Consider the following 25,504-nt stretch of genomic DNA (forward strand, 5'->3'; position numbering starts at 1 on the left):
GACATCCATGCACACATCTACCTACTTCAGGTTTCCATAGGACTCGTCCTCTGCTGACATCATCTGTCACTTTCAGAAGCCTCTGCGTAGGATGACCAGATGCTCAATGTCACAGGGACACGGCTTTTCCAGTTCATGTTTTGATTTAAAGTAGTGCATTCTGGGAGTTGTAGTCATGGTTAGACAAATTGGAACAAGATACCTGATAACTGATATGTACTGACAAAGTCCAGAAAGGGTGCCTCTGTGACTGGTCACTTTATCTCTGACGACCCCTGACACGAGATGTCCTGCACCAAAACCTTTTACAACTGGCCCAGTGGCCTAATGGATAAGGCATCAGCCTCTGGAGCTGGGGATTGTGGGTTCAAGTCCCACCTGGGTCGCGTGAGGAGCTGTTTTTTATATCCCTGGAAAATAGGACCAGATGCAAGCTTGTGATATTTATAGAAAATTACGTTCATCAAATTATCTTCAGAGGGTCCGTCTTTGTTATATGAACGCCACCATTTTATGAGTTCTATGTAAGGAGCTGCCTTCCGGCACCTACCACCACCTGGATGGATGCAAGTTTGTCTCATGGCCGTTGACCTACCTAAAAGGGCTTTACCAGCAGGCAAGTTGTCCCAGCAGCAGCCCAAGCACCATAGGGGACATGGTTCTTAGCACCACGAGCTGCGAGCACGACTGCTGTGCCCACAGAACCCCCTGCACAGACCCTGTAGTGCCAATGTTACAGTTGATCACCCCCCACCTGCCTGTGGGCGCCACCCACTCTTTTCTAGATCTTTACGTTTGTGCATCTGAAATATGAAAGGTTTTCTTATCTCTTTATCTGATTCGTGCTCGTTCATTTTTAGGTTGAGCATAAGTGTACGGCCTCTTGTATACTTTAGTATACTTATATGTGGGCTTAAAGAGATTTCATTTTCTGGTTTCAGTGTCATTTAAAAATAGTTCCTTTGATAGTGGTCAATCATGCCTATTAGTCCCTCCTTTTTCTCTTTGGGAGCAGGCACCAACTACTGTATAATTATGCTTTGTCCTGAGTATCTTGTCTTTAGGGGACTGCTTTTTTATGTTGTTTCCTGTTTGTGTTCAGGGAAGCTTCTCAAAGCATTCTTGATCTTAGTTTAGCTGTAAACAAGGCTATAAATCAGGCTGTTATCTTGGTCACCTTTGGTTTTGTGGGCTCTCTGCGCCCTCTCTAAGCTGCCTAGTTAATTTTCTCTAGTCTATTGAGTGTGGCTGCTGAGCAAGAACAGAGGTTCACTTGTTGATTTTAGTTAAGTACTTGTTTTAACTCTGGGAAGGTATTGGAGACCTTTAATGAGTAACAGCTACATTACAGAAGGGCATATTCATTTTTTGGTGGCACGGGGAGATTAAGTGATGTTGAGCTGACGCTGTGACTCAAACCCCGGTCCTTGATTCTAAAGTCTGCAGTTCTAGACTTTGCACCACACCTTCTTCCTGTTGTACCAGGTTTTTGGAGAGTGCGTAAGGCATTCCAGTTCCTTTAATTATTGCAAGGTGGCAGATGGGTTTTATGTTTACATATGGCAGCCGCGCCTTTCTTACGTTCGGCACGGCTCGGCCACCTCCATTTATTACTTACTTAACTACTTATTTTTAATTTGCAAGGGTGTTCTATGGGCCACTGGTGTCCTTTCACATGCTCCTGCTTGAGAGATGAAAGGCCATCCCTGTGGCCTCACTCCAGTCTGCTCCACCTCATCTGAAGAGGCAAGCAAGCACACACATCCACCCTACCCCCCTCACATGGCTTTGTTTGCAAACAGTACAGAGCAGCTTCTGCCCACCAACGATGTGCACAACTACGGCGCTAACCGACAATCTCTCGGCCGATGAACCGCCCCCTTGCCAGCTTAGGCCATGCCCTTAAAATTATTGAACGAATAGTCGCCCCGTGCTGTACTGCGGATGTTCCGTCCATTCTACATCCCTTTTCTCCAGACAATGGTACACCGGAATGTACATCCTACGGGTGAGGCAGCCAGTGGGGTGTTCTTTATGGCAGGCTGGAAGCGAAAAGGATGTAGTAGGAGCACTGGGTCTTTGGGATTTCTTAGTCTGTGAATTAGAAGCGTGAGTGTTGGTGGTACGAGTCGCTATCGAAGCCAGCATCCATACACTCCTGCTCCGGTTCAGCTAGTCATTTGGCATTGTGAATCCTCCTGAATGCCTTGCTCTGCTCGCAGTTTGCTGCAGTTACAAAAAATAGTCATTGTTGGCTACCCATCGGTTGGTGAGTGGAAGACGGTATTGTTACTGAGCATCTGCTTCCAGCAGTAGATGCGATGGAAGAGAAGAACAAGAGAAGAAAACTGCACTGATAGAAAAGAGGAGTTTGTTATATAGTGTCTATTTTTGAAGAAATTTGGGCCTGATTTAAAGAAAATGGCACTGCACCCAGTGCAGCACCACTTTCCTTGCCCCCCTTAGCGCCCCCCTAACGCTACAATGTGTGAGCCCCATCTAAGACACGGTCCACCATGGCGATAGCTACGGAATTAGAATGACATTTTTTTACACTAGTTCTAAGCTTTGCAGGATTAGCAATAAAAATGTTGACGCTAATCCTGCAAAGCCCATTGACACACATTGCAAACAATGGTGTTCCTCCTTTTAGCGCCTGCTTTGAGCATCGGTTAAAAGTGCCGAAAAATGACGCAAAGAAATCTCCTAGATTTCTTGGTGTCATTTTTTTGGTCCCTCTAATGTGGAGCGCCCCCTTTGCACACTTTATGCCTGGCGCAAAGGGTTACAAAGTGGCGCAATGCATGTATTGTTCCACTTTGTAAATTTGGCGCTGTGATTTTGTCCTTGTTGGGCCACACGAGCATAATTAAAAATATGATGCTCATGTGGTGAAAGGAGGCACTAGGGGCTCGTAAATCTTCCCTTAAATCTTCTCCACAGTCTTTCCTTGCCTTGTGTTTCATACTCATGTTTGTTTTGGTCAGTTTTCTTTCTGGTTACGGTGGATCTGTTCATCTCATTATAAACTTGCATGGCTTATCCCTGATGGCATCACCTAGGGGTCCATTTATGATCCGGCATCTTCATATCTGCCACTAGAAGTCTTGTCATTTATGGGATGTTCATCCAGCCCTGCATTGTTAGCACATAGCAAACAGTGCTCTGTAAATATCAGCTTCAATTTTAAGGTTGAAACCGTACAAGGTGTTGTTGGAATAAGCGCCAGAACTAGTTGTAGGTGTCATGCTTTGCATAAAGCCACTCGGCATACATGTGAGTATTTTTAGGGGGATTTTATTTTCTACAATTATTGCATTCGGCTGACGAGACAGCTAAAGCTGCCAGTAGGAAGGTTTCTTTTATGTTCATAGCATGGCTGTGCGTGAGCCCTCCTATCCTTTGGTATTTTCGGGTGCCTCCCACCAGATACAGCATGGGACAGTAGGTCACCCTCTTCAGGCATTGGCCCTCTTTTACTGTTAGTGGGGGCATTTTCATGACCACATGATCACATCCGTCTAAAAAGAGGTGCCAGCGGTTGTGCAATACGACATCCATGCACACATCTACCTACTTCAGGTTTCCATAGGACTCGTCCTCTGCTGACATCATCTGTCACTTTCAGAAGCCTCTGCTTAGGATGACCAGATGCTCAATGTCACAGGGACACGGCTTTTCCAGTTCATGTTTTGATTTAAAGTAGTGCATTCTGGGAGTTGTAGTCATGGTTAGACAAATTGGAACAAGATACCTGATAACTGATATGTACTGACAAAGTCCAGAAAGGGTGCCTCTGTGACTGGTCACTTTATCTCTGACGACCCCTGACACGAGATGTCCTGCACCAAAACCTTTTACAACTGGCCCAGTGGCCTAATGGATAAGGCATCAGCCTCCGGAGCTGGAGATTGTGGGTTCAAGTCCCACCTGGGTCGCGTGAGGAGCTGTTTTTTATATCCCTGGAAAATAGGACCAGATGCAAGCTTGTGATATTTATAGAAAATTACGTTCATCAAATTATCTTCAGAGGGTCCGTCTTTGTTATATGAACGCCACCATTTTATGAGTTCTATGTAAGGAGCTGCCTTCCGGCACCTACCACCAGCTGGATGGATGCAAGTTTGTCTGATGCCCCTTGACCTACCTAAAAGGGCTTTACCAGCAGGCAAGTTGTCCCAGCAGCAGCCCAAGCACCATAGGGGACATGGTTCTTAGCACCACGAGCTGCGAGCACGACTGCTGTGCCCACAGAACCCCCTGCACAGACCCTGTAGTGCCAATGTTACAGTTGATCACCCCCCACCTGCCTGTGGGCGCCACCCACTCTTTTCTAGATCTTTACATTTGTGCATCTGAAATATGAAAGGTTTTCTTATCTCTTTATCTGATTCGTGCTCGTTCATTTTTAGGTTGAGCATAAGTGTACGGCCTCTTGTATACTTTAGTATACTTGTATGTGGGCTTAAAGAGATTTCATTTTCTGGTTTCAGTGTCATTTAAAAATAGTTCCTTTGATAGCGGTCAATCATGCCTATTAGTCCCTCCTTTTTCTCTTTGGGAGCAGGCACCAACTACTGTATAATTATGCTTTGTCCTGAGTATCTTGTCTTTAGGGGACTGCTTTTTTATGTTGTTTCCTGTTTGTGTTCAGGGAAGCTTCTCAAAGCATTCTTGATCTTAGTTTAGCTGTAAACAAGGCTATAAATCAGGCTGTTATCTTGGTCACCTTTGGTTTTGTGGGCTCTCTGCGCCCTCTCTAAGCTGCCTAGTTAATTTTCTCTAGTCTATTGAGTGTGGCTGCTGAGCAAGAACAGAGGTTCACTTGTTGATTTTAGTTAAGTACTTGTTTTAACTCTGGGAAGGTATTGGAGACCTTTAATGAGTAACAGCTACATTACAGAAGGGCATAGTCATTTTTTGGTGGCACGGGGAGATTAAGTGATGTTGAGCTGACGCTGTGACTCAAACCCCGGTCCTTGATTCTAAAGTCTGCAGTTCTAGACTTTGCACCACACCTTCTCCCTGTTGTACCAGGTTTTTGGAGAGTGCGTAAGGCATTCCAGTTCCTTTAATTATTGCAAGGTGGCAGATGGGTTTTATGTTTATATATGGCAGCCGCGCCTTTCTTACGTTCGGCACGGCTCGGCCACCTCCATTTATTACTTACTTAACTACTTATTTTTAATTTGCAAGGGTGTTCTATGGGCCACTGGTGTCCTTTCACATGCTCCTGCTTGAGAGATGAAAGGCCATCCCTGTGGCCTCACTCCAGTCTGCTCCACCTCATCTGAAGAGGCAAGCAAGCACACACATCCACCCTACCCCCCTCACATGGCTTTGTTTGCAAACAGTACAGAGCAGCTTCTGCCCACCAACGATGTGCACAACTACGGCGCTAACCGACAATCTCTCGGCCGATGAACCGCCCCCTTGCCAGCTTAGGCGATGCCCTTAAAATTATTGAACGAATAGTTGCCCCGTGCTGTACTGCGGATGTTCCGTCCATTCTACATCCCTTTCCTCCAGACAATGGGACACCGGAATGTACATCCTACGGGTGAGGCAGCCAGTGGGGTGTTCTTTATGGCAGGCTGGAAGCGAAAATGATGTAGTAGGAGCACTGGGTCTTTGGGATTTCTTAGTCTGTGAATTAGAAGCGTGAGTGTTGGTGGTACGAGTCGCTATCGTAGCCAGCATCCATACACTCCTGCTCCGGTTCAGCTAGTCATTTGGCATTGTGAATCCTCCTGAATGCCGTGCTCTGCTTGCAGTTTGCTGCAGTTACAAAAAATAGTCATCTTTGGCTACCCATCGGTTGGTGAGTGGAAGACGGTATTGTTACTGTGCACCCGCTTCCAGCAGTAGATGCGATGGAAGAGAAGAACAAGAGAAGAAAACTGCACTGATAGAAAAGAGGAGTTTGTTACATAGTGTCTATGTTTTGAAGAAATTTGGGCCTGATTTAAGGAAAATGGCACTGCACCCAGTGCAGCACCACTTACCTTGCCCCCCTTAGCGCCCCCCTAACGCTACAATGTATGAGCCCCATCTAAGACACGGTCCACCATGGCGATAGTTAGGGAATTAGAATCAATTTTCTTTACACTAGCTCTAAGCTTTGCAGGATTAGCAACAAAAATGTTGACACTAATCCTGCAAAGCCCATTGACACCCATTGCAAACAATGGTGTTCCTCCTTTTAGCGCCTGCTTTGAGCAGGGGTTAAAAGTGCCGAAAAAAGACGCAAAGAAATCTCCTAGATTTCTTGGTGTCATTTTTTTTATCCCTCTTATGGGGAGCGCCCCCTTTGCACACTTTATGCCTGGCGCAAAGGGTTACAAAGTGGCGCAATGCATGTATTGTTCCACTTTGTAAATTTGGCGCTGTGATTTTGTCCTTGCTGGGCCACACGAGCGTAATAAAAAATATGATGCTCATGTGGTGAAAGGAGGCACTAGGGGCTCGTAAATCTTCCCTTAAATCTTCTCCACAGTCTTTCCTTGCCTTGTGTTTCATACTCATGTTTGTTTTGGTCAGTTTTCTTTCTGGTTATGGTGGATCTGTTCATCTCATTATAAACTTGCATGGCTTATCCCTGATGGCATCACCTAGGGGTCCATTTATGATCCGGCATCTTCATATCTGCCACTAGAAGTCTTGTCATTTATGGGATGTTCATCCAGCCCTGCATTGTTAGCACATAGCAAACAGTGCTCTGTAAATATCAGCTTCAATTTTAAGGTTGAAACCGTACAAGGTGTTGTTGGAATAAGCGCCAGAACTAGTTGTAGGTGTCATGCATTGCATAAAGCCACTCGGCATACATGTGAGTATTTTTAGGGGGATTTTATTTTCTACAATTATTGCATTCGGCTGACGAGACAGCAAAAGCTGCCAGTAGGAAGGTTTCTTTTAAATCAAAGATATGTTCATAGCATGGCTGTGCGTGAGCCCTCCTATCCTTTGGTATTTTCGGGTGCCTCCCACCAGATACAGCATGGGACAGTAGGTCACCCTCTTCAGGCATTGGCCCTCTTTTACTGTTAGTGGGGGCATTTTCATGACCACATGATCACATCCGTCTAAAAAGAGGTGCCAGCGGTTGTGCAATACGACATCCATGCACACATCTACCTACTTCAGGTTTCCATAGGACTCGTCCTCTGCTGACATCATCTGTCACTTTCAGAAGCCTCTGCTTAGGATGACCAGATGCTCAATGTCACAGGGACACGGCTTTTCCAGTTCATGTTTTGATTTAAAGTAGTGCATTCTGGGAGTTGTAGTCATGGTTAGACAAATTGGAACAAGATACCTGATAACTGATATGTACTGACAAAGTCCAGAAAGGGTGCCTCTGTGACTGGTCACTTTATCTCTGACGACCCCTGACACGAGATGTCCTGCACCAAAACCTTTTACAACTGGCCCAGTGGCCTAATGGATAAGGCATCTGCCTCTGGAGCTGGTGATTGTGGGTTCAAGTCCCACCTGGGTCGCGTGAGGAGCTGTTTTTTATATCCCTGGAAAATAGGACCAGATGCAAGCTTGTGATATTTATAGAAAATTACTTTCATCAAATTATCTTCAGAGGGTCCGTCTTTGTTATATGAACGCCACCATTTTATGAGTTCTATGTAAGGAGCTGCCTTCCGGCACCTACCACCAGCTGGATGGATGCAAGTTTGTCTGATGCCCGTTGACCTACCTAAAAGGGCTTTACCAGCAGGCAAGTTGTCCCAGCAGCAGCCCAAGCACCATAGGGGACATGGTTCTTAGCACCACGAGCTGCGAGCACGACTGCTATGCCCACAGAACCCCCTGCACAGACCCTGTAGTGCCAATGTTACAGTTGATCACCCCTCACCTGCCTGTGGGCGCCACCCACTCTTTTCTAGATCTTTACGTTTGTGCATCTGAAATATGAAAGGTTTTCTCATCTCTTTATCTGATTCGTGCTCGTTCATTTTTAGGTTGAGCATAAGTGTACGGCCTCTTGTATACTTTAGTATACTTGTATGTGGGCTTAAAGAGATTTCATTTTCTGGTTTCAGTGTCATTTAAAAATAGTTCCTTTGATAGCGGTCAATCATGCCTATTAGTCCCTCCTTTTTCTCTTTGGGAGCAGGCACCAACTACTGTATAATTATGCTTTGTCCTGAGTATCTTGTCTTTAGGGGACTGCTTTTTTATGTTGTTTCCTGTTTGTGTTCAGGGAAGCTTCTCAAAGCATTCTTGATCTTAGTTTAGCTGTAAACAAGGCTATAAATCAGGCTGTTATCTTGGTCACCTTTGGTTTTGTGGGCTCTCTGCGCCCTCTCTAAGCTGCCTAGTTAATTTTCTCTAGTCTATTGAGTGTGGCTGCTGAGCAAGAACAGAGGTTCACTTGTTGATTTTAGTTAAGTACTTGTTTTAACTCTGGGAAGGTATTGGAGACCTTTAATGAGTAACAGCTACATTACAGAAGGGCATATTCATTTTTTGGTGGCACGGGGAGATTAAGTGATGTTGAGCTGACGCTGTGACTCAAACCCCGGTCCTTGATTCTAAAGTCTGCAGTTCTAGACTTTGCACCACACCTTCTTCCTGTGGTACCAGGTTTTTGGAGAGTGTGTAAGGCATTCCAGTTCCTTTAATTATTGCAAGGTGGCAGATGGGTTTTATGTTTACATATGGCAGCCGCGCCTTTCTTACGTTCGGCACGGCTCGGCCACCTCCATTTATTACTTACTTAACTACTTATTTTTAATTTGCAAGGGTGTTCTATGGGCCACTGGTGTCCTTTCACATGCTCCTGCTTGAGAGATGAAAGGCCATCCCTGTGGCCTCACTCCAGTCTGCTCCACCTCATCTGAAGAGGCAAGCAAGCACACACATCCACCCTACCCCCCTCACATGGCTTTGTTTGCAAACAGTACAGAGCAGCTTCTGCCCACCAACGATGTGCACAACTACGGCGCTAACCGACAATGTCTCGGCCGATGAACCGCCCCCTTGCCAGCTTAGCCGATGGCCTTAAAATTATTGAACGAATAGTCGCCCCGTGCTGTACTGCGGATGTTCCGTCCATTCTACATCCCTTTTCTCCAGACAATGGGACACCGGAATGTACATCCTACGGGTGAGGCAGCCAGTGGGGTGTTCTTTATGGCAGGCTGGAAGCGAAAAGGATGTAGTAGGAGCACTGGGTCTTTGGGATTTCTTAGTCTGTGAATTAGAAGCGTGAGTGTTGGTGGTACGAGTCGCTATCGTAGCCAGCATCCATACACTCCTGCTCCGGTTCAGCTAGTCATTTGGCATTGTGAATCCTCCTGAATGCCTTGCTCTGCTCGCAGTTTGCTGTAGTTACAAAAAATAGTCATTTTTGGCTACCCATCGGTTGGTGAGTGGAAGACGGTATTGTTACTGAGCATCTGCTTGCAGCAGTAGATGCGATGGAAGAGAAGAACAAGAGAAGAAAACTGCACTGATAGAAAAGAGAAGTTTGTTATATAGTGTCTATTTTTGAAGAAATTTGGGCCTGATTTAAAGAAAATGGCACTGCACCCAGTGCAGCACCACTTTCCTTGCCCCCCTTAGCACCCCCCTAACGCTACAATGTGTGAGCCCCATCTAAGACACGGTCCACCATGGCGATAGTTACGGAATTAGAATGACATTTTTTTACACTAGTTCTAAGCTTTGCAGGATTAGCAATAAAAATGTTGACGCTAATCCTGCAGAGCCCATTGACACACATTGCAAACAATGGTGTTCCTCCTTTTAGCGCCTGCTTTGAGCAGGAGTTAAAAGTGCTGAAAAATGACGCCAAGAAATCTCCTAGATTTCTTGGTGTCATTTTTTTGGTCCCTCTAATGGGGAGCGCCCCCTTTGCACACTTTATGCCTGGCGCAAAGGGTTACAAAGTGGCGCAATGCATGTATTGTTCCACTTTGTAAATTTGGCGCTGTGATTTTGTCCTTGTTGGGCCACACGAGCGTAATAAAAAATATGATGCTCATGTGGTGAAAGGAGGCACTAGGGGCTCGTAAATCTTCCCTTAAATCTTCTCCACAGTCTTTCCTTGCCTTGTGTTTCATACTCATGTTTGTTTTGGTCAGTTTTCTTTCTGGTTACGGTGGATCTGTTCATCTCAATATAAACTTGCATGGCTTATCCCTGATGGCATCACCTGGGGGTCCATTTATGATCCGGCATCTTCATATCTGCCACTAGAAGTCTTGTCATTTATGGGATGTTCATCCAGCCCTGCATTGTTAGCACATAGCAAACAGTGCTCTGTAAATATCAGCTTCAATTTTAAGGTTGAAACCGTACAAGGTGTTGTTGGAATAAGCGCCAGAACTAGTTGTAGGTGTCATGCTTTGCATAAAGCCACTCGGCATACATGTGAGTATTTTTAGGGGGATTTTATTTTCTACAATTATTGCATTCGGCTGATGAGACAGCTAAAGCTGCCAGTAGGAAGGTTTCTTTTAAATCAAAGATATGTTCATAGCATGGCTGTGCGTGAGCCCTCCTATCCTTTGGTATTTTCGGGTGCCTCCCACCAGATACAGCATGGGACAGTAGGTCACCCACTTCAGGCATTGGCCCTCTTTTACTGTTAGTGGGGGCATTTTCATGACCACATGATCACATCCGTCTAAAAAGAGGTGCCAGCGGTTGTGCAATACGACATCCATGCACACATCTACCTACTTCAGGTTTCCATAGGACTCGTCCTCTGCTAACATCATCTGTCACTTTCAGAAGCCTCTGCTTAGGATGACCAGATGCTCAATGTCACAGGGACACGGCTTTTCCAGTTCATGTTTTGATTTAAAGTAGTGCATTCTGGGAGTTGTAGTCATGGTTAGACAAATTGGAACAAGATACCTGATAACTGATATGTACTGACAAAGTCCAGAAAGGGTGCCTCTGTGACTGGTCACTTTATCTCTGACGACCCCTGACACGAGATGTCCTGCACCAAAACCTTTTACAACTGGCCCAGTGGCCTAATGGATAAGGCATCACCCTCCGGAGCTGGGGATTGTGGGTTCAAGTCCCACCTGGGTCGCGTGAGGAGCTGTTTTTTATATCCCTGGAAAATAGGACCAGATGCAAGTTTGTGATATTTATAGAAAATTACGTTCATCAAATTATCTTCAGAGGGTCTGTCTTTGTTATATGAACGCCACCATTTTATGAGTTCTATGTAAGGAGCTGCCTTCCGGCACCTACCACCAGCTGGATGGATGCAAGTTTGTCTGATGCCCGTTGACCTACCTAAAAGGGCTTTACCAGCAGGCAAGTTGTCCCAGCAGCAGCCCAAGCACCATAGGGGACATGGTTCTTAGCACCACGAGCTGCGAGCACGACTGCTGTGCCCACAGAACCCCCTGCACAGACCCTGTAGTGCCAATGTTACAGTTAATCACACCTCACCTGCCTGTGGGCGCCACCCACTCTTTTCTAGATCTTTACGTTTGTGCATCTGAAATATGAAAGGTTTTCTTATCTCTTTATCTGATTCGTGCTCGTAACATTTTTAGGTTGAGCATAAGTGTACGGCCTCTTGTATACTTTAGTGTACTTATATGTGGGCTTAAAGAGATTTCATTTTCTGGTTTCAGTGTCATTTAAAAATAGTTCCTTTGATAGTGGTCAATCATGCCTATTAGTCCCTCCTTTTTCTCTTTGGGAGCAGGCACCAACTACTGTATAATTATGCTTTGTCCTGAGTATCTTGTCTTTAGGGGACTGCTTTTTTATGTTGTTTCCTGTTTGTGTTCAGGGAAGCTTCTCAAAGCATTCTTGATCTTAGTTTAGCTGTAAATAAGGCTATAAATCAGGCTGTTATCTTGGTCACGTTTGGTTTTGTGGGCTCTCTGCGCCCTCTCTAAGCTGCCTAGTTAATTTTCTCTAGTCTATTGAGTGTGGCTGCTGAGCAAGAACAGAGGTTCACTTGTTGATTTTATTTAAGTACTTGTTTTAACTCTGGGAAGGTATTGGAGACCTTTAATGAGTAACAGCTGCATTACAGAAGGGCATATTCATTTTTTGGTGGCACGGGGAGATTAAGTTATGTTGAGCTGACGCTCTGACTCAAACCCCAGTCCTTGATTCTAAAGTCTGCAGTTCTAGACTTTGCACCACACCTTCTCCCTCATGTACCAGGTTTTTGGAGAGTGCGTAAGGCATTGCAGTTCCTTTAATTATTGCAAGGTGGCAGATGGGTTTTATGTTTACATATGGCAGCCGTACCTTTCTTACGTTCAGCACGGCTCGGCCACCTCCATTTATTATTTATTTAACTACTTATTTTTATTTCGCAAGGGTGTTCTATGGGCCACTGGTGTCCTTTGACATGCTCCTGCTTGAGAGATGAAAGGCCATCCCTGTGGCCTCACTCCAGTCTGCTCCACCTCGTCTGAAGAGGCAAGCAAGCACACTTATCCACCCTACCCACCCCTCACATGGCTTTGTTTGCAAACAGTACAGAGCAGCTTCTGCCCACCAACGATGTGCACAACTACGGCGCTAACCGACAATCTCTCGGCCGATGAACCGCCCCCTTGCCAGCTTAGGCGATGCCCTTAAAATTATTGAACGAATAGTCGCCCCGTGCTGTACTGCGGATGTTCCGTCCATTCTACATCCCTTTCCTCCAGACAATGGGACACCGGAATGTGCATCCTACGGGTGAGGCAGCCAGTGGGGTGTTCTTTATGGCAGGCTGGAAGCGAAAAGGATGTAGTAGGAGCACTGGGTCTTTGGGATTTCTTAGTCTGTGAATTAGAAGCGTGAGTGTTGGTGGTACGAGTCGCTATCGTAGCCAGCATCCATACACTCCTGCTCCGGTTCAGCTAGTCATTTGGCATTGTGAATCCTCCTGAATGCCTTGCTCTGCTCGCAGTTTGCTGTAGTTACAAAAAATAGTCATTTTTGGCTACCCATCGGTTGGTGAGTGGAAGACGGTATTGTTACTGAGCATCCGCTTGCAGCAGTAGATGCGATGGAAGAGAAGAACAAGAGAAGAAAACTGCACTGATAGAAAAGAGGAGTTTGTTATATAGTGTCTATGTTTTGAAGAAATTTGGGCCTGATTTAAGGAAAATGGCACTGCACCCAGTGCAGCACCACTTTCCTTGCCCCCCTTAGCACCCCCCTAACGCTACAATGTATGAGCCATATCTAAGACACGGTCCACCATGGCGATAGTTAGGAAATTTGAATCAATTTTTTTTACACTAGTTCTAAGCGTTGCAGGATTAGCAACAAAAATGTTGACGCTAATCCTGCAAAGCCCATTGACACCCATTGCAAACAATGGTGTTCCTCCTTTTAGCGCCTGCTTTGAGCAGGGGTTAAAAGTGCTGAAAAAAGACGCAAAGAAATCTCCTAGATTTCTTGGTGTCATTTTTTTGGTCCCTCTAATGGGGAGCGCCCCCTTTGCACACTTTATGCCTGGCGCAAAGGGTTACAAAGTGGCGCAATGCATGTATTGTTCCACTTTGTAAATTTGGCGCTGTGATTTTGTCCTTGTTGGGCCACACGAGCGTAATAAAAAATATGATGCTCATGTGGAGAAAGGAGGCACTAGGGGCTCGTAAATCTTCCCTTAAATCTTCTCCACAGTCTTTCCTTGCCTTGTGTTTCATACTCATGTTTGTTTTGGTCAGTTTTCTTTCTGGTTACGGTGGATCTGTTCATCTCATTATAAACTTGCATGGCTTATCCCTGATGGCATCACCTAGGGTTCCATTTATGATCCGGCATCTTCATATCTGCCACTAGAAGCCTTGTCATTTATGGGATGTTCATCCAGCCCTGCATTGTTAGCACATAGCAAACATTGCTCTGTAAATATCAGCTTCAATTTTAAGGTTGAAACCGTACAAGGTGTTGTTGGAATAAGCGCCAGAACTAGTTGTAGGTGTCATGCATTGCATAAAGCCACTCGGCATACATGTGAGTATTTTTAGGGGGATTTTATTTTCTACAATTATTGCATTCGGCTGACGAGACAGCTAAAGCTGCCAGTAGGGTAGGTTTCTTTTAATGCAAAGATATGTTCATAGCATGGCTGTGCGTGAGCCCTCCTATCTTTTGGTATTTTCGGCTGCCTCCCCCCAGATACAGCATGGGACAGTAGGTCACCCTCTTCAGGCATTGGCCCTCTTTTACTGTTAGTGGGGGCATTTTCATGACCACATGATCACACCCGTCTAAAAAGAGCTGCCAGCGGTTGTGCAATATGACATCCATGCACACATCTACCTACTTCAGGTTTCCGTAGGACTCGTCCTCTGGTGACATCATCTGTCACTTTCAGAAGCCTGTGCTTAGGATGACCAGATGCTCAATGTCACATGGACACAGCTTTTCCAGTTCATGTTTTGATTTAAAGTAGTGCATTCTGGGAGTTGTAGTCATGGTTAGACAAATTGGAACAAGATATCTGATAACTGATATGTACTGACAAAGTCCAGAAAGGGTGCCTCTGTGACTGGTCACTTTACCTTTGACGACCCCTGACACGAGATGTCCTGCACCAAAACCTTGCACAACTGGCCCAGTGGCCTAATGGATAAGGCATCAGCCTCTGGAGCTGGGGATTGTGGGTTCAAGTCCCACCTGGGTCATGTGAGGAGCTGTACTTTATATCCCTGGAAAATAGGAACAGATGCAAGCTTGTGATATTTATAGAAAATTAGGTTCATCAAATTATCTTCAGAGGGTCCGTCTTTGTTATACAAACGCCACCATTTTATGAGTTCTATGTAAGGAGCTGCCTTCCGGCACCTACCACCAGCTGGATGGATGCAAGTTTGTCTGATGCCCGTTGACCTACCTAAAGGGGCTTTACCAGCAGGCAAGTTGCGCCAGCAGCAGCCCAAGCCACCATAGGGGACATGGTTCTTAGCACCACGAGCTGCGAGCACGACTGCTGTGCACACAGAACCCCCTGCACAGACCCTGTAGTGCCAATGTTGCAGTTAATCACCCCTCACCTGCCTGTGGGCGCCACCCACTCTTTTCTAGATCTTTACGTTTGTGCATCTGAAATATGAAAGGTTTTCTTATCTCTTTATCTGATTCGTGCTCGTTCATTTTTAGGTTGAGCATAAGTGTACGGCCCCTTGTATACTTTAGTATACTTATATGTGGGCTTAAAGAGATTTCATTTTCTGGTTTCAGTGTCATTTAAAAATAGTTCCTTTGATAGTGGTCAATCATGCCTATTAGTCCCTCCTTTTTCTCTTTGGGAGCAGGCACCAACTACTGTATAATTATGCTTTGTCCTGTGTATCTTGTCTTTAGGGGACTGCTTTTTTATGTTGTTTCCTGTTTGTGTTCAGGGAAGCTTCTCAATGCATTCTTGATCTTAGTTTAGCTGTAAACAAGGCTATAAATCATGCTGTTATCTTGGCCACCTTTGGTTTTGTGGGCTCTCTGCGCCCTCTCTAAGCTGCCTAGTTAATTTTCTCTAGTCTATTGAGTGTGGCTGCTGAGCTAGAACAGAGGTTCACTTGTTGATTTTAGTTAAGGACTTGTTTTTAACTCTGGGAAGGTATTGGAGACCTTTAATGAGTAACAGCTACATTACAGAAGGGCATATTCATTTTTTGGTGGCACGGGGAGATTAAGTTATGTTGAGCTGACGCTGTGACTTAAACCCCGGTCCTTGATTCTAAAGTCGGCAGTTCTAGACTTTACACGACACCTTCTCCCTGTTGTACCAGGTTTTTGGAGAGTGCGTAAGGCATTCCATTTCCTTTAATTATTGCAAGGTGGCAGATGGGTTTTATGTTTACATATGGCAGCCGCGCCTTTCTTACGTTTGGCACGGCTCGGCCACCTCCATTTATTATTTATTTAACTACTTGTTTTTATTTGGCAAGGGTGTTCTATGGGCCACTGGTGTTCTTTCACATGCTCCTGCTTGAGAGATGAAAGGCCATCCCTGTGGCCTCACTCCAGTCTGCTCCACCTCGTCTGAAGAGGCAAGCAAGCACACACATCCACCCTACACTCCTCACATGGCTTTGTTTGCAAACAGTACAGAGCAGCTTTTGCCCACCAACGATGTGCACAACTACAGCGCTAACCAACAATCTCTCGGCCGATGAACCGCCCCCTTGCCAGCTTAGGCGATGCCCTAAAAATTATTGAATGAATATTCGCCCCGTGCTGTACTGCGGATGTTCCGTCCATTCTACATCCCTTTCCTCCAGACAATGGGACACCGGAATGTACATCCTAAGGGTGAGGCAGCCAGTGGGGTGTTCTTTATGGCAGGCTGGAAGCGAAAAGGATGTAGTAGGAGCACTGGGTCTTTGGGATTTCTTAGTCTGTGAATTAGAAGCGTGAGTGTTGGTGGTACGAGTCGCTATCGTAGCCAGCATCCATACACTCCTGCTCCGGTTCAGCCAGTCATTTGGCATTGTGAATCCTCCTGAATGCCTTGCTCTGCTCGCAGTTTGCTGTAGTTACAAAAAATAGTCATTTTTGGCTACCCATCGGTTGGTGAGTGGAAGACGGTATTGTTACTGTGCATCCACTTGCAGCAGCAGATGCGATGGAAGAGAAGAACAAGAGACGAAAACTGCACTGATAGAAAAGAGGAGTTTGTTACATAGTGTCTATGTTTTGAATAAATTTGGGCCTGATTTAAGTAAAATGGCACTGCACCCAGTGCAGCACCACTTTCCTTGCCCCCCTTCGCGCCCCCCTAACGCTACAATGTTTGAGCCCCATTTAAGACACGGTCCACCATGGTGATAGTTAGGGAATTAGAATCACATTTTTTAACTAGTTCTAAGCTTTGCAGGATTAGCAACAAAAATGTTGACGCTAATCCTGCAAACCCCATTGAGACCCATTGCAAACAATGGTGTTCCTCCTTTTAGCGCCTGCTTTGAGCAGAGGTTAAAAGTGCCGAAAAATGACGCAAAGAAATCTCCTAGATTTCTCGGTGTCATTTTTTTCGTCCCTCTAATGGGGAGCACCCCCTTTGCACACATTATGCCTTGCGCAAAGGGTTACAAAGTGGCGCAATGCATGTATTGTTCCACTTTGTAAATTTGGCGCTGTGATTTTGTCCTTGTTGGGTCACATGAGCGTAAAAAAAAATATGATGCTCATGTGGTGAAAGGTGGCACTAGGGGCTCATAAATCTTCCCTTAAATGTTTTCCACAGTCTTTCTTTGCCTTGTGTTTCATACTCATGTTTGTTTTGGTCTGTTTTCTTTCTGCTTACGGTGGATCTGTTCATCTCATTATAAACTTGCATGGCTTATCCCTGATGGCATCAGCTAGGGGTCCACTTATGATCCAGCATCTTCATATCTGCCACTAGAAGCCTTGTCATTTATGGGATCTTCATCCAGCTCTGCATTGTTAGCACATAGCAAACAGTGCTCTGTAAATATCAGCTTCAATTTTAAGGTTGAAACCGTACATAGTGTTGTTAGAATAAGCGCCAGAACTAGTTGTAGGTGTCATGCATTGCATAAAGCCACTCGGCATACATGTGAGTATTTTTAGGGGGATTTTTTTTCAAAAATTATTGCATTCGGCTGACGAGACAGCTAAAGCTGGCAGTAGGGTAGGTTTCTTTTAATGCAAAGATATGTTCATAGCATGGCTGTGGGTGGGCCCTCCTATCCTTTGGTATTTTCGGCTCCTCCCCCCAGATACAGCATGGGACAGTAGGTCACCCTCTTCAGGCATTGGCCCTCTTTTACTGTTAGTGGGGGCATTTTCATGACCACATGATCACACCCGTCTAAAAAGAGGTGCCATCGGTTGTGCAATACGACATCCATGCACACATCTACCTACTTCAGGTTTCCATAGGACTCATCCTCTGCTGACATCATCTGTCACTTTCAGAAGCCTCTGCTTAGGATGACCAGATGATCAATGTCACAGGGACACAGCTTCTCCAGTACATGTTTTGATTTAAAGTAGTGCATTCTGGGAGTTGTAGTCATGGTTAGACAAATTGGAAAAAGATACCTGATAACTGATATGTACTGACAAAGTCCAGAAAGGGTGCCTCTGTGACTGGTCACTTTACCTCTGACGACCCCTGACACAAGATGTCCTGCACCAAAACCTTTCACACCTGGCCCGGTGGCCTAATGGATAAGGCATCAGCCTCTGGAGCTGGGGATTGTGGCTTCAAGTCCCACCTGGGTCGCGTGAGGAGCTGTGTTCTATATCCCTGGAAAATAGGACCAGATGTAAGCTTGTGATATTTATAGAAAATTACGTTTATCAAATTATCTTCAGAGGGTCCATCTTTGTTATACAAACGCTGCCATTTTATGAGTTCTATGTAAGGAGCTGCCTTCCGGCACCTACCACCAGCTGGATGGATGCAAATTTGTTTGATGCCTGTTGACCTACCTAAAGGGGCTTTACTAGCAGGCAAGTTGTCCCAGCAGCAGCCCAAGCCACCATAGGGGACATGGTTCTTAGCACCACGAGCTGCGAGCACGACTGCTGTGCCCACAGAACCCCCTGCACAGACCCAGTAGTGCCAATGTTACAGTTAATCACCCCCCACCTGCCTGTGGGCGCCACCCACTCTTTTCTAGATCTTTACGTTTGTGCATCTGAAATATGAAAGGTTTTTTTATCTCTTTATCTGATTCGTGCGCGTTCATTATTAGATTGAGCGTAAGTGTACGGCCTCTTGTATGCTTTAGTATACTTATATGTGGGCTTAAAGAGATTTCATTTTCTGGTTTCAGTGTCATTTAAAAATAGTTCCTTTGATAGTGGTCAATCATGCCTATTAGTCCCTCCTTTTTCTCTTTGGGAGCAGACACCAACTAGTGTATAATTATGCTTTGTCCTGTGTATCTTGTCTTTAGGGGACTGCTTTTTTATGTTGTTTCCTGTTTGTGTTCAGGGAAGCGTCTCAAAGCATTCTTGATCTTAGTTTAGCTGTAAACAAGCCTATTGCATAAAGCCACTCGGCATACATGTGAGTATTTTTAGGGGGATTTTTTTTTCTAAAATTATTGCATTCGGCTGACGAGACAGCTAAAGCTGCCAGTAGGGTAGGTTTCTTTTAATGCAAAGATATGTTCATAGCATGGCTGTGCGTGAACCCTCTTATCTTTTGGTATTTTCGGCTGCCTCCCCCCAGATACAGCATGGGACAGTAGGTCACCCTCTTCAGGCATTGGCCCTCTTTTACTGTTAGTGGGGGTATTTTCATGACCACATGATCACACCCGTCTAAAAAGAGGTGCCAGCGGTTGTGCAATACGACATCCATGCACACATCTATCTACTTCAGGTTTCCATAGGACTCGTCCTCTGCTGACATCATCTGTCACTTTCAGAAGCCTCTGCTTAGGATGACCAGAGGCTCAATGTCACAGGGACACGGCTTTTCCAGTTCATGTTTTGATTTAAAGTAGTGCGTTCTGGGAGTTGTAGTCATGGTTAGACAAATTGGAACAAGATACCTGATAACTGATATGTACTGACAAAGTCCAGAAAGGGTGCCTCTGTGACTGGTCACTTTAGCTCTGACGACCCCTGGCACGAGATGTCCTGCACCAAAACATTTCACAACTGGCCCAGTGGCCTAATGGATAAGGGGTCAGCCTCCGGAGCTGGGGATTGTGGGTTCAAGTCCCACCTGGTTCGCGATAGGAGCTGTTTTTTATATCCCAGGAAAATAGGACCAGATGCAAGCTTGTGATATTTATAGAAAATTACGTTCATCAAATTATCTTCAGAGGGTTTGTCTTTGTTATATGAACGCCACCATTTTATGAGTTCTATGTAAGGAGCTGACTTCCGGCACCTACCACCAGCTGGATGGATGCAAGTTTGTCTGATGCCCGTTGACCTACCTAAAAGGGCTTTACCAGCAGGCAAGTTGTCCCAGCAGCAGCCCAAGCACCATAGGGGACATGGTTCTTAGCACCACGAGCTGCGAGCACGACTGCTGTGCCCACAGAACCCCCTGCACAGACCCTGTAGTGCCAATGTTACAGTTAATCACCCCCCACTTGCCTGTGGGCGCCACCCACTCTTTTCTAGATCTTTACGTTTGTGCATCTGAAATATGAAAGGTTTTCTTATCTCTTTATCTGATTCGTGCTCGTTCATTTTTAGGTTGAGCATAAGTGTACGGCCTCTTGTATACTTTAGTATACTTATATGTGGGCTTACAGAGATTCATTTTCTGGTTTCAGTGTCATTTAAAAATAGTTCCTTTGATAGTGGTCAATCATGCCTATTAGTCCCTCCTTTTTCTCTTTGGGAGCAGGCACCAACTACTGTATAATTATGCTTTGTCCTGAGTATCTTGTCTTTAGGGGACTGCTTTTTTATGTTGTTTCCTGTTTGTGTTCAGGGAAGCTTCTCTAAGCATTCTTGATCTTAGTTTAGCTGTAAACAAGGCTATTATCTTGGTCACCTTTGGTTTTGTGGGCTCTCTGCACCCTCTCTAAGCTGCTTAGTTAATTTTCTCTAGTCTATTGAGTGTGGCTGCTGAGCAAGAACAGAGGTTCACTTGTTGATTTTAGTTAAGTACTTGTTTTAACTCTGGGAAGGTATTGGAGACCTTTAATGAGTAACAGCTACATTACAGAAGGGCATATTCATTTTTTGGTGGCACGGGGAGATTAAGTGATGTTGAGCTGACGCTGTGACTCAAACCCTGGTCCTTGATTCTAAAGTCTGCAGTTCTAGACTTTGCACCACACCTTCTCCCTGTTGTACCAGGTTTTTGGACAGTGCGTAAGGCATTCCAGTTCCTTTATTTATTGCAAGGTGGCAGATGGGTTTTATGTTTACATATGGCAGCCGCGCCTTTCTTACGTTCGGCACGGCTCGGCCAACTCCATTTATTATTTATTTAACTACTTATTTTTATTTCGCAAGGGTGTTCTATGGGCCACTGGTGTCCTTTCACATGCTCCTGCTTGAGAGATGAAAGGCCATCCCTGTGGCCTCACTCCAGTCTGCACCACATCGTCTGAAGAGGCAAGCAAGCACACACATCCACCCTACCCCCCTCACATGGCTTTGTTTGCAAACAGTACAGAGCAGCTTCTGCCCACCAACGATGTGCACAACTACGGCGCTAACCGACAATCTCTCGGCTGATGAACCGCCCCCTTGCCAGCTTAGGCGATGTCCTAAAAATTATTGAACGAATAGTCGCCCCGTGCTGTACTGCGGATGTTCCGTCCATTCTACATCCCTTTCCTCCAGACAATGGGACACCGGAATGTACATCCTACGGGTGAGACAGCCAGTAGGGTGTTCTTTATGCAGGCTGGAAGCGAAAAGGATGTAGTAGGAGCACTGGGTCTTTGGGATTTCTTAGTCTGTGAATTAGAAGCGTGAGTGTTGGTGGTACGAGTCGCTATCGTAGCCAGCATCCATACACTCCTGCTCCGGTTCAGCTAGTCATTTGGCATTGTGAATCCTCCTGAATGCCTTGCTCTGGTCGCAGTTTGCTGTAGTTACAAAAAATAGTCATTTTTGGCTACCCATCGGTTGGTGAGTGGAAGACGGTATTGTTACTGAGCATCCGCTTGCAGCAGTAGATTCGATGGAAGAGAAGAACAAGAGAAGAAAACTGCACTGATAGAAAAGAGGAGTTTGTTATATAGTGTCTATGTTTTGAAGAAATTTGGGCCTGATTTAAGGAAAATGGCACTGCACCCAGTGCAGCACCACTTTCCTTGCCCCCCTTAGCGCCCCCCTAATGCTACAATGTATGAGCCCCATCTAAGACACGGTTCACCATGGCGATAGTTAGGGAATTAGAATAAAAAAAATGTACACTAGTTCTAAGCTTTGCAGGATTAGCACCAAAAATGTTGACGCTAATCCTGCAAAGCCCATTGACACCCATTGCAAACAATGGTGTTCCTCCTTTTAGCGCCTGCTTTGAGCAGGGGTTAAAAGTGCCGAAAAATGACGCAAAGAAATCTCCTATATTTCTTGGTGTCATTTTTTTTGTCCCTCTAATGGGGAGCGCCCCCTTTGCACACTTTATGCCTGGCACAAAGGGTTACAAAGTGGCGCAATGCATGTATTGTTCCACTTTGTAAATTTGGCGCTGTGATTTTGTCCTTGTTGGGCCACATGAGCGTAAAAAAAAATATGATGCTCATGTGGTGAAAGGAGGCACTAGGTGCTCGTAAATCTTCCCTTAAATGTTTTCCACAGTCTTTATTTGCCTTGTGTTTCATACTCATGTTTGTTTTGGTCTGTTTTCTTTCTGGTTACGGTGGATCTGTTCATCTCATTATAAACTTGCATGGCTTATCCCTCATGGTATCACCTAGGGTTCCATTTATGATCCGGCATCTTCATATCTGCCACTAGAAGCCTTGTAATTTCTGGGATCTTCATCCAGCCCTGCATTGTTAGCACATAGCAAACAGTGCTCTGTAAATATCAGCTTCAATTTTAAGGTTGGAACCGTACAAAGTGTTGTTGGAATAAGCGCCAGAACTAGTTGTAGGTGTCATGCATTGCATAAAGCCACTCGGCATACATGTGAGTATTTTTAGGGGGATTTTTTTTTCTAAAATTATTGCATGCGGCTGACAAGACAGCTAAAGCTGCCAGTATGGTAGGTTTCTTCTAATGCAAAGGTATGTTCATAGCATGGCTGTGCGTGAGCCCTCCTATCCTTTGGGATTTTCGGCTGCCTCCCCCCAGATACAGCATGGGACAGTAGTTCACCCTCTTCAGGCATTGGCCCTCTTTTACTGTTAGTGGGGGCATTTTCATGACCACATCATCACACCGGTCTAAAAAGAGGTGCCAACGGTTGTGCAATACGACATCCATGCACACATCTACCTACTTCAGGTTTCCACAGGACTCGTCCTCTGCTGACATCATCTGTCACTTTCAGAAGCCTCTGCTTAGGATGACCAGATGCTCAAAGTCACAGGGACACAGTTTTTCCAGTTCATGTTTTGATTTAAAGTAGTGCATTCTGGGAGTTGTAGTCATGGTTAGACAAATTGGAACAAGATACCTGATAACTGATATGTACTGACAAAGTCCAGAAAGGGTGACTCTGTGACTGGTCACTTTACCTCTGATAACCCCTGACACGAGATGTCCTGCACCAAATCCTTTCATAGCAGGCCCAGTGGCCTAATGGATAAGGCATCAGCCTCCCAAGTTGGGTATTGTGGGTTCAAGTCTGGCGTGAGGAGCTGTATTTTATATCCCGGGAAAATAGGACCAGATGCAAGCTTGTGATATTTATAGAAAATGACGTTCATCAAATTATCTTCAGAGGGTCCGTCTTTGTTATACGAACGCCACCAATTTATGAGTTCTATGAAAGGAGCTGCCTTCCAGCACCTACCACCAGCTGGATGGATGCAAGTTTGTCTGATGCCTGTTGACCTACTTAAAGGGGCTTTACCAGCAGGCAAGTTGTCCCAGCAGCAGCCCAAGCCACAATAGGGGACATGGCTCTTAGCACCACGAGCTGCGAGCACGACTGCTGTGCCCACAGAACCCCCTGCACAGACACTGTAGTGCCAATGTTACAGTTAATCACCCCCCACCTGTGTGTGGGCGCCACCCACTCTTTTAGAGTTTTTACGTTTGTGCATCTGAAATATGAAAGGTTTTCTTATCTCTTTATCTGATTCGTACTCGTTCATTTTTAGGTTGAGCGTAAGTGTACGGCCTCTTGTATACTTTAGTATACTTATATGTGGGCTTAAAGAGATTTCATTTTCTGGTTTCAGTGTCATTTAAAAATAGTTCCTTTGATAGTGGTCAATCATGCCTATTAGTCCCTCCTTTTTCTCTTTGGGAGCAGGCACCAACTATTGTATAATTATGCTTTGTCCTGTGTATCTTGTCTTTAGGGGACTGCTTTTTTATGTTGTTTCCTGTTTGTGTTCAGGGAAGCTTCTCAAAGTATTCTTGATCTTAGTTTAGCTGTAAACAAGGCTATAAATCAGGCAGTTATCTTGGTCACCTTTGGTTTTGTGGGCTCTCTGCGCCCTCTCTAAGTAGCCTAGTTAATTTTCTCTAGTCTATTGAGTGTGGCTGCTGAGCAAGAACAGAGGTTCACTTATTGATTTTAGTTAAGTACTTGTTTTAACTCTGGGAAGGTATTGGAGACCTTTAATGAGTAACAGCTACATTACAGAAGGGCATATTCATTTTTTGGTGGCACGGGGAGATTAAGTGATGTTGAGCTGACGCTGTGACTCAAACCCCGGTCCTTGATTCTAAAGTCGGCAGTTCTAGACTTTGCACCACACCTTCTCCCTGTTGTACCAGGTTTTTGGAGAGTGCGTAAGGCATTCCAGTTCCTTTAATTATTGCAAGGTGGCAGATGGGTTTTATGTTTACATATGGCAGCTGCGCCTTTCTTACGTTCGGCACGGCTCGGCCACCTCCATTTATTATTTATTTAACTACTTGTTTTTATTTCGCAAGGGTGTTCTATGGGCCACTGGTGTTCTTTCACATGCTCCTGCTTGAGAGATGAAAGGCCATCCCTGTGGCCTCACTCCAGTCTGCTCCATCTTGTCTGAAGAGGCAAGCAAGCACAGACATCCACCCTACCCCCCTCACATGGCTTTGTTTGCAAACAGTACAGAGAAGCTTTTGCCCACCAACAATGTGGACAACTACAGCGCTAACCGACAATCTCTCGGCCGATGAACCGCCCCCTTGCCAGCTTAGGCGATGCCCTAAAAATTATTGAACGAATATTCGCCCCGTGCTGAACTGCAGATGTTCCGTCCATTCTACATCCCTTTCCTCCAGACAATGGGACACAGGAATGTACATCCTACGGGTGAGGCAGCCAGTGGGGTGTTCTTTATGGCAGGCTGGAAGCGAAAAGGATGCAGTAGGAGCACTGGGTCTTTGGGATTTCTTAGTCTGTGAATTAGAAGCGTGAGTGTTGGTGGTACGAGTCGCTATCGTAGCCAGCATCCATACACTCCTGCTCCGGTTCAGCTAGTCATTTGGCATTGTGAATCCTCCTGAATGCCTTGCTCTGCTCGCAGTTTGCTGTAGTTACAAAAAATTGTAATTTTTGGTTACCCATCGCTTGGTGAGTGGAAGACGGTATTGTTACTGTGCATCCGCTTGCAGCAGTAGATGCGATGGAAGAGAAGAAAACTGCACTGATAGAAAAGAGGAGTTTGTTACATGGTGTCTATGTTTTGAAGAAATTTGGGCCTGATTTAAGGAAAATGGCACTGCACCCAGTGCAGCACCCACTTTCCTTGTCCCCCTTAGCGCCCCCCTAACGCTACAATGTGTGAGCCCCATTTAAGACACGGTCCACCATGGCGATAGTTAGGGAATTAGAATCACATTTTTTTACACTAGTTCTAAGCTTTGCAGGATTAGCAACAAAAATGTTGACGCTAATCCTGCAAAGCCCATTGAGACCCATTGCAAACAATGGTGTTCCTCCTTTTAGCGCCTGCTTTGAGCAGGGGTTAAAAGTGCCGAAAAATGACGC

General features: G+C 45.3%; 6 non-coding genes across 6 annotated transcripts; all 6 read left to right on the forward strand.

The window, feature by feature from the left end:
* The first annotated feature begins 313 nt into the window (after positions 1–313).
* Positions 314–386, forward strand: TRNAQ-CUG (transfer RNA glutamine (anticodon CUG)). The gene has a single exon. It is a non-coding gene; the product is annotated as a tRNA-Gln (tRNA).
* A 3,479-nt stretch (positions 387–3,865) lies between these two features.
* On the forward strand, positions 3,866–3,938 carry TRNAR-CCG (transfer RNA arginine (anticodon CCG)). The gene has a single exon. It is a non-coding gene; the product is annotated as a tRNA-Arg (tRNA).
* A 3,491-nt stretch (positions 3,939–7,429) lies between these two features.
* TRNAQ-CUG (transfer RNA glutamine (anticodon CUG)) lies at positions 7,430–7,502 on the forward strand. The gene has a single exon. It is a non-coding gene; the product is annotated as a tRNA-Gln (tRNA).
* Positions 7,503–10,992: 3,490 nt separating this feature from the next.
* Positions 10,993–11,065, forward strand: TRNAR-CCG (transfer RNA arginine (anticodon CCG)). The gene has a single exon. It is a non-coding gene; the product is annotated as a tRNA-Arg (tRNA).
* Positions 11,066–14,560: 3,495 nt separating this feature from the next.
* On the forward strand, positions 14,561–14,633 carry TRNAQ-CUG (transfer RNA glutamine (anticodon CUG)). The gene has a single exon. It is a non-coding gene; the product is annotated as a tRNA-Gln (tRNA).
* A 3,490-nt stretch (positions 14,634–18,123) lies between these two features.
* TRNAQ-CUG (transfer RNA glutamine (anticodon CUG)) lies at positions 18,124–18,196 on the forward strand. Its single transcript has one exon. It is a non-coding gene; the product is annotated as a tRNA-Gln (tRNA).
* The last annotated feature ends 7,308 nt before the right edge of the window (positions 18,197–25,504 follow it).

The sequence above is a fragment of the Pleurodeles waltl genome, chromosome 9 (assembly GCF_031143425.1).
Source record: "Pleurodeles waltl isolate 20211129_DDA chromosome 9, aPleWal1.hap1.20221129, whole genome shotgun sequence".
Taxonomy (NCBI): Eukaryota; Metazoa; Chordata; class Amphibia; order Caudata; family Salamandridae; genus Pleurodeles; species Pleurodeles waltl.